Raw genomic sequence first — 10,080 nt, 5'->3', positions numbered from 1 at the left:
TTTGGTTCATTATGAAAATGTGATGGGATGAACTGGACACCATATTCTCAGTAGCCTACCCTATTTAATGGGAAACCGCAAATCAGCAACTGTTGTTTACACACAAACATTGACTTTAATGACCTCAGAGATTACTTCTGTGTACTTACTGTATATTATTCAACTCATCATGAGAAGACCTGTCATTCAAGCCTAATATGAAGGCTCTATGACGATTTTGAAAAAACTGTCTTTTAGAGCTCAAAACTGGCAGCCATCTTGGATTTGAAGGTCAAAAATAAGTCAAATCATTATATAAACACCAAATATGTATTCCTTGACCATAATAAGCTCTGAAACCATGTATTGTGCATCATTGTAGGTCAAACCATTAACAAGTTCATTTCCACGGCAGACATTTTGGATTTTGGTCTCTCAAATATTTTCCCCGCCTTTTTTAAAAATACACCCCGGCTAAATTTGTTTATTAACCCTCCTAGATGACAAATCCATTGAGAAACGGACCTTCGCTCTCCACGGTCACGGAAGTGCCACAGATAACCCTACTATACTCTTAAATTCTTGTGTCTACCCCAATTTCTTCAAGAAACTTAATAACATGCATATAAATGCTACCTGCTGTTTTCCCTAATAAACCTGGCAATGAAAAATCTTGATGTTTTGCCATTCTCAATGCCTGAAACATAGTATTCCTTTCTGTATCGTATTTCCTACAGTGTAAAAGTATATGTTCAACAGTTTCTGGTTCGCTACAATGTCGAAGCAGAGATTTTTAATCTTACACTGTATGATTACAAATCTTTGCTTCTACTCGGACATTTTCTCTCATATTAAAGGAGAATTACGTGTTTTACACCCTGGACCTTATTTCCAGCTTTATGATGTTTAATAGGCTACTGTATGACATACAATATTAGAGATCTGCCGGTCTCCTAGTCACGTGGGGACTGGTCACCTCTCCCCTTGATGTTTTTGGCCAGCGCCCGCAGGGCGCACGCCCTATAACTGGGTTTGTTTGCAAGCCGATTTGGTCCCACTCAGAAACCATAACACCTTTTACTATGGGCGGAAAAATTACACTAGTTGACCACTAGGTGGCGGTATAACAGCCCTCTTTGTGTTTTGGTGCATAAGTTTTGAACCGTAGCATCTACAATCCAAATTATTTTTCCCTGGATTCCTGAGAAGGGTCTAGCTGCAGACACAGGACAAACCTCCACCCTCCGTAACTGACAGGAAGTCACGTGACCTCAGCAGCGGAAGTTTGCGTTACCTCCAATCAGAGCCTCCAGTTCTCCAATGCCAAGCGCCAAAACTCCAGTAGGTGGCGGTAATGCACTTTTTTTTCCTTTTTTTTTTTTTTTTATTCAAACAGACAAGTGTACATTAGAACAGACATGTGCTCATGTAACCGATGTGTTAATTAGTTTATATTTCACCAATAATCCTTTTTCATTTTTGTCACTGTTTTGTTGTTTTTCATATGTACATACACATTTCATATGTGTTCCTGTTCACAGTTTAAGCTACTTATAAAATATAAAATATTGCCGCTGGTGGGTGGGGGGAAAACATTCTATTGTACAGTAAATTGTAACTATACGATCATTGCCTAACCCTTGAAGACTAGCTTTAGTGATCTGCAGAGCAAAGCGATTTACCCAGTTAACCGTCTGGCCATTTGACGTTGACCATCAGTTTTTATGTTGGTCATAGGTAATTTTCTACTTAAGCTTGATGTCTTGGTCTGCAGTAGTTGTCCAGTTGCCAGAGGATAGGGTGACCAAAAATATCTTTAATTGGGACAGAGCACACAGTTATCCCTGGTCAAGAAAGGTGTCTGCAATATTTTCATTTTGTGATTTACATGTGATTTTATGAATAGGCTACTCTACAGTGTAATGTAAGTGCAGTCAAACAACTGTTTCAGATCCAAAAGGAACAATGGATGGAGGAGATTTGGAAGAAACCAAAGCTCAGAAATGATGTCCAAATTGACTGAGTGACTGTAAAATCTGTATATAATCAGAATCAGAATGACTTTAATGATCCCCGAGGGGAAATTGGGACAAGTTACAGTAGCTCGCTCACAGAACACACATAGCATAAAATAAACAGTAGTAAATGCAATGCAAATGCAATATTAAGCAATAAGCAGAAAAACACAACATAGCATAGAATAACTAGTAAATGCGCTAGAAGCAAAAAATAAGTAGAATGTCTAAGTAGCAAAATAGAAAATACGTCGAGTAAGTATACATTCCGTGTCAATTATCATTATTGCACCCTGGACTATATTAAGTCGGCTTGCCCTATACGTTACACGTGGCTCAGCCAGGCACAGTTAACCTAGCCTAGGTAAACCCAGCCACCACGTGACCTGCTCTCTCAGTTCCCAGTCACTATCGTGTGACTGAGAACAGGTCTGAGAGCAGGTCACGTGGGGGATGGGTTTACCCAGGCTACAGTTAACCTGTGTGTGTGTGTGTGTGTGTGTGAGAGAGAAATAGAAATGCATCGTGGATCCTCTGGCCGGGCCCACGGAGCTGATGGAGCATCAGCATCAGCGGCATCTGAACAGTCCCGTGGATCCTCTGGCTGGGCCCACGGGGCTGGTGATGCGGTTCGGGAGAGAGATGAGCCGCAGACAGCAGCGCCTGATCGTCAGCTACGGGGAGTGACCCCGATGCATCCATCCATAATAAAGGAAGGAAATGGAATCGGTTTACAGATCACCAAATACACACCTTTACAGTTTGGTTGTCCTCTGTGCCCAAAGTTCCGAACCACACGTAAACAAACAATAGCCTACAGCGTCACCTGGATAACCACACAGAAATATTTGTGTGTAGTGGTGGTGTTTCTTTTAAACCCCCCCCCCCCCCCCCCCCGCCCCCATTGACTAACTGCCATGTATTCTTTATTGATGTTCTGAAATGTGAACTTTTTTAAACACTTAACTGTCGTTTTTGTCGGTGTCATTCAACCCAAAAATTCTGACAAGAGGATGCAATAGGTGTCATTGTGTGATTGTGTGTGTGTGTGTGTGTCTATATATAGCCTAGATATAGATATATATAGATACCAGTATTTAAATTGATTAAGGTGCTATGGGTAACATGTATGTAAAGGTGTGTGAGTAAATTTTCCTATTATATAGCCTATGTGTTATTGTGATTTAGTCATTTTCATTGGATACTATAATTTTTTATTGAGTAATTTAAAAAAATTGAAGGGTCCAATATGAATGTTCTGTTTACACGTTTTGGACAGGGCGATGTGTAGTTGTGTCTGTCTCCATGGCGACCAATCATTCTGACTGTCACTTCTAGTTATATATCTTTACTTTAGAAATGCTATCCATAGCACATTTACTTGCTAACTTCTTAGTTTTATATATGTATAAAGCCTTTTAAATCCGTGTTACTTCAAAACAAGAAGAACTGCCGATGTCATGTAGGCTACTTCATTGGCAAAGTTGCATTTATATGTTCGTTGTCTGTTTAACTTCAATATGTCAATAAACATAAAAAAAAATATGAACTTCCGCTGCCGAGGTGAGGTATGTCAATAAAGATGAAAAAAAACATGAACTTCCCCTGCGGAGGTCACGTGACTTTAAAAAAGACGAACTTCCACTGCGGAGGTCACGTGACTTTAAAAAAGACGAACTTCTGAGCCCTGTACTACGAAACTAGTTTAACAGATCCGCGATAAGTCCCTTTGATCTGGTTTGACTGAACAGGATCAAAGCTATCTAGTTAACTGATACTACGACGCTGGTTTTTTACTAGGTAAGTGGACCTGGGATCTGCCTGTGCACGCGCACGTTTTTCGCTCGTGCACAGGCGCGCGTCCACGCGAAAGAGGTGCGCCAGCCAATCACATTATGAACAGCTGAGTTTATCCACGCCCACACTCATTTCCACACCCATTTCCTCGTTCAATGAAGCGCAGTGCATGATCAGAGTTTTAGCGGATATTTAATGTATCCGCGATTTAATGTCAGAATGAAAATCCGCGTTGGATAGTCTGCTGAAGGGCTGTCTAAAGCAGCAGCTTGTATTCACATCAGTCATTTGATTTACTTTGATCAGCGATTGATACAGCTGCATTGATACAGGCAGCAGCAACAAATCTAAATGTGTAATCTCAGTCTATACATTTCCACAATCTGTAAGCCTATTTAGACCATAGATTTAGAAACGCATGCTCAATGAATAATGATCTCTATCACTCATGTGTGTGGTTGCACTGATCGAATAATTCATATATAAAATAGCCTAGTATAAAGCCTAATAGCCTACTATAAAAGAGAAAACTGCTCAACTGAATTGAGACGACACCCTCACTCCATTTGAGGGTCCATTCATGATATGCGCTGCGGTGATTAATAGTGATCATATTTCTCCACGCATCGTTGAGCTGTTAAGACATAAAGTGGTAAGTAGGCTTAATTTAATTATGTAGCCTACAGAGCCACAAATGTTTTTCTTGTTATATTCTCAGTTGACTGCAATCTATTTTTCATATGGCGATCTTATATGAACGGTGAGTGACTCCAGAGAGCCGATTATATGGGTCTGTCATGGATTTTGATCTTATCCTCTGAAGCTAACCTGGTCGCGACCAGGTTAGCTTTGCAGCGTCAGTTGCCATGGTGATTGAAAGTTAACTTGCTTTGTAGTACGGCTAAACCAGGTTTAAACTCAAACTTACTCGGATAAGGCATTAAACTAGTTTCGTAGTACAGGCTACTGGTGCCGAGGTGTGTCAATAAAGATTTAAAAAAAAACATGAACTTCCGCTGCTGAGGTCACGTGACTTCCTGTCAGTTACGGAGGGTGGAGGTTACTCCTGTGTCTGCATCCAGGTACTCTTGGGATTCCTTGGGTCATCTGCTGATAGAGCCCCCGCCCATTTCCGTCCAACTAGATTTCCCGTATTTTTTTTGCGATTTCTCCTTCAAATGTTGTCCAATCTTCACCAAACCACATCACACAGTGTGTGTGGACTGTGCTGCACAAAATATATTTCTCGATTTTTTTGCAAGACCGCACCATAGAGAGCCCCAGGGATGACGTATTTTTGTAGGCTGAATGCGGAAGTCCCGAACTTCCTGGTTCTTCACTGTTTCTGTCTATGGGATTTTTGAATGGATTTTTGGCGCGATGCTTCAAATAATGTCTGTGGGCAACGCAAGTTTAATCAAACGCGAACCAAGGTTCGGCGGGATAATCTTCACACATGAGGACCACTTTCATGAGTTTTGTAGCGTAAATGCGAGCCCTAGAAGTAAAAAGCTTGAGCTAAGCTAATCCAGAACTACACACTGTCGCATAGGCTTCCACGTCACCTCAGCACTCAACCTGGACTGTTGTTGATGTGTGCACTGATTACCCCGGGCTGAACGGGGCTGAACCAGGTGAGGGAAAGAGAATTTCCGTGTTCGTCCTTGAAGTGGTGACGTTATTGACGTATATATCCCCATCGACTCAAAAGTGTAGTCTCATTTAGCCGTTTGCTAGCTAGCCACCCTTTTAACGGCACATAAAAGCTTCAAAACTCATAAAAGTGGTCTTCATGTGTGAAGATGATGTTACTAAACACTGGTTCACGTTTGATTAAGCCAGCGTTGCCCAGAGAGATTATTAGAAGCATCGCGCCAAAAACCCATTCAAAATTCCCATAGGCGAAAACTGTGAAGAACCAGGGCTGTTAGCATCGATGATTTCCGGACTCGTTCCTGGGGCTCTCTATTGCGATATAATCGACTTCCGAACGTTTGTGGGTGTGGCCTAGTTCACAAAAATCGCCCCATTCCAGAACGCATTATCCGTTGTGAATTAACCTTGGTACAGGTGTGCAGCTATGTACTCTGAGCTGATAAAAAACAATTGTGTCATTTTGACTATAGGGGGCGCTATGGCGACAATAAGTACCCGTAGCAGTAGCTCACAAACCATAAGAGCGACTGTTCCCAAATTAGGTACATAGGTTCATAGAGTACTCTTCTACTATGGGGGTACGGTGGCGCAGTCGGTAGCGCTGTCGCCTCACAGTTAGAAGGTCCTGAGTTCGATTCTCGGCTGGGACACTGTGAGCGCTGTGGTTGTGTTCCCCCCCATATCTTCAGTGCCTACTGCCCAGGTGGGTTATCTCGTCGTAAGGGCCTTTCTCTCTGTGTGGAGTTTGCATGTTCTCCCCGTGCTCCCCCAGGGGGTTCCTCCGTATATAACCCCCCCACTAAAAACATGCAGAAGATCAGATCGTCATCGTCATCCGACCAGTGACGACAACACCCGAAGTTGGTCCCCGGCCGCTGTACGAGAAAGCGACCACTGCTCCTGGCCTGCCCCTCGGAGGAAAGGACATGCCTGGATGGGTTAAATGCAGAGGACACTTTTCACCGGCCACCGTCAGCATGAGTGTGTTGTGGCCGCATGCATGTATTGTGGTGTTCGTGTGACAATAAAAGACGGGACGGGCTACTCTGGCCTAAGAAATTACACCAATTGACCTCACAGTGGCGCTATAGATGCCCTCTTTACGTTTTGGTCCATAACTTTGGAACCATAGCTTCTACGATCAACATTCTTTCTATATAGACCACGCCCATTTCCGTCTAACTAGATATTCCGCCATTTAGAATTTTGTCCAAAAGTGTTTTTTCTCCTTCAAATGTTGTCAAATCTTCACCAAACCACAGCACACAGCATGTGTGGACTGTGCTGCTCAAAACTTAGTTTGTGGTTTTTTGAAAGCCTGCATGGCAGCGTAGGCTATTTCATCATGAACTTATGATTTTGGGGTACTGCTAATTGGGAGAGAAGTTGAAAAGGCACCATGCGGCTATACATAGGGGTGGGGTCCTTTTAATGCCACAAATATTTTAGACACACACACACACACACACACACACACACACACACATGAATGTATTATAATAAAATGTTTTATTAATGAAAACACTAAATGAGAGGAAACTTAAATTCCTGGGCCATGTCATCAGGAAGGGAGAGATAGAATGCCTTACATTACAAGGTCGTATGCCTGGGAAACGTGGACGAGGAAGACAAAGAAGAAAGTATCTGGACGACGTGAAATAACTAACAGCCCTAAATATACGAGACATCACTGACGCTGCGAGGGATCGTGGGAAGCCATGACCGCCCAAGTGTGCAACGCGCAAGGCACCTGAAGAAGAAGAAGAGATAGAGACCCCCACAGGGGTTCTTGACTATAGGGGCCCAGACTCTATCTATGGGGGCCGGCCAGGCCCCCATTGGCCCCCCATAATTCGAACCCTGGTCCTCTGTATCCTAACTATTTAGGAGTAGTTATTTGTCTAATTGGAACATTAGTAAAAAAAAAAAAAAAAAAAAAAAAAAGTGTGAACAAGACTATTAATTAACTCAATCACATGAGAAGAGTGCAATTATCAAGACAACTAAATGAGTTGGAATTTCCTACAGTTAGTTTAAACCTCTGGCAGCCAATTAAATAAATAAATAAATAAATAAATAAATAAATAAATACATACATAAATAAATAAATAAATAAATAAATAAATAAATAAATAAATAAATAAATAAATAAATAAATAAATAAATAATACACATGATATACGGCAGGCTTAAGAAGAGATGGAAAAAATACCTGTTGCGGTAATAAGAGCAATCTAAATGTGTTAGTTTTGATAAGAAGTTTGATGGAGCAAAATTTGTTAAAACATTGTTGGGGGGGATGGATGATTATTTTTTGCCAAAAAAGTAACCATTAGTTTTATTCATACATTGTGAATAACATATTCTATTAATGATAGCTTAATAATTTAATACTGCAAAAAATTCCAGAGTGTTCACTTTTTTTATGGCCCCCTTTAGGGCCCCTGTCAGTCAAGGGCCCTTGGAAGCATCCTAATCCCCCCCCCCCCCCATACGGCGCCCCTGCATGTGGACTTGACTGAACTAGGTCAGGAGATCAGACAACAGAGCTAAAAATACACTCAGAGTGTTTTCACGTGGGTCGGGATGTAATATGTGAGCTGCCTGCCTGCCAGCCAGCCAGGGGAAAGACTCCGACAGTTATTTGATAAGAGTTCAACTTCAGGTTTGTTTATATAAAGCTGCATCGCATGCAGAGAGAGAGACAGCTGCAGCAGTTCAACTCTGCTGTAAACACACAGGCTGGATGGAGCCATTCAATGTCAATTAGTTTGATGTTTATTCACCAAATACTAAGGCGGCCTGTCCTCAGATCCACGACATAAAACAGTCAAAGGTTTCAGAGTTTTATTCTCCATTTACTACTATTATGAAACCATTTCAAACAAACAACACATTAATATTAATACTAATACTACTACTACTAATAATAATAACTTATATAGCGCTTTTCAAGAACTCGTCAAATACTGACGTTTGGTCAGGACCCCTTGGGCCTTGGTGTCACTTTTTAATGCACGCGGTACCTCTTTTTCATTTTTCGATGTGCCGGCCCGGAACGTCGGTGAGTAAAACAAGTTTAGTTAAGGTGAGGGTTAAGGTTATGGTAAAGTTTAGGCAAATAAGACAAGACAACTTATGTTACAGTTATGATTAGGCAACTAAAACAACTTGGTTAAAGTTACAGAAATGGCCTGGTCATGGTTAAATAAGAAAAACGTTTGTTAAAAATTTAAATGTGGCTTACAGTTTAAATGTACTTTAAAAACGCTGAGAATCTAACCCCAGTCGTCAGCATCGAAGGCCAACGTATACGCCCATCCGCCACACTGACCACAATACCCTTAGTGGCCCCTGTTTTATTTCATTGTCACACTCCCGTGGTGTCGATTTTAGATGTTGTGGGAGGTCTATAAAAGTCTATTGGACTATACCCTGCATGTTGTGGGAGGTCTATAAAAGTCTATTGGACTATACCCTGCATGTTGTGGGAGTTCTATAGAAGTCTATTGGACTATACCCTGCATGTTGTGGGAGGTCTATAAAAGTCTATTGGACTACCCTGCATGTTGTGGGAGTTCTATAGAAGTCTATTGGACTATACCCTGCATGTTGTGGGAGTTCTATAGAAGTCTATTGGACTATACCCTGCATGTTGTGGGAGTTCTATAGAAGTCTATTGGACTATTCTCTGCATGTTGTGGGAGTTCTATAGATGTAGACATGAATATGCAATTCTGCCTCTATGCATAGGCACTTTATCTTAATTCATGTGCACTTTAATTATCTTGCACTTTAAAACTTGAGCTGGTGAACTCGGTTCTATCCAATATGCACTTGTCTCCTTTTATCTTTTTAAAATGTTAACCTTTTTATTCCTTTTATTCTTTTTACACGGTATCTAAATGTTTTCATATGCTGTCCTGTGATTTGTTATGTATGTTTTTAAGCTCCTAGCACCCCAATTCCAATGCAGTCCCTACTGTAAATGGCAAATAAAAAAAATAAAGTGACTTGAAGTCTATTGGACTATACTATAGGCTACCCTGCACATTGCGGGAGTTCTATAGAAGTCTATTGGACTATACCCTGCACCTTGTGAGAGTTCTATAAAAGTCTATTGGACTACCCTGCACGTTGTGGGAGTTATAGAAGTCTATTTGACTACCCTGCAAGTTGTGGGAGTTCTATACTATAGAAGTCTGTTGGACTACCCTGCACGTTGTGGGAGTTCTATAGAAGTCTATTGGACTACCCTGGTCTGCACGTTGTGGGAGTTCTATAGAAGTCTATTGGACTACCCTGGTCTGCACGTTGTGGGAGTTCTATAGAAGTCTGTTGGACTACCCTGGTCTGCTGCATGTTGTGGGAGTTCTATAGAAGTCTATTGGACTACGCTGGTCTGCACGTTGTGGGAGTTCTATAGCAGTCTATTGGACTACCCTGGTCTGCACGTTGTGGGAGTTCTAGAGAAGTCTGTTGGACTACCCTGGTCTGCTGCACGTTGCGGGAGTTCTATAGAAGTCTATTGGACTACCCTGGTCTGCACGTTGTGGGAGTTCTATAGAAGTCTATTGGACTACCCCGGTCTGCACGTTGTGGGAGTTCTATAGAAGTCTGTTGGACTACCCTG

Source organism: Poromitra crassiceps, assembly GCF_964638095.1.
Source record: "Poromitra crassiceps genome assembly, chromosome: 1".
Taxonomy (NCBI): Eukaryota; Metazoa; Chordata; class Actinopteri; order Beryciformes; family Melamphaidae; genus Poromitra; species Poromitra crassiceps.
This window is presented reverse-complemented; position numbering follows the sequence as displayed.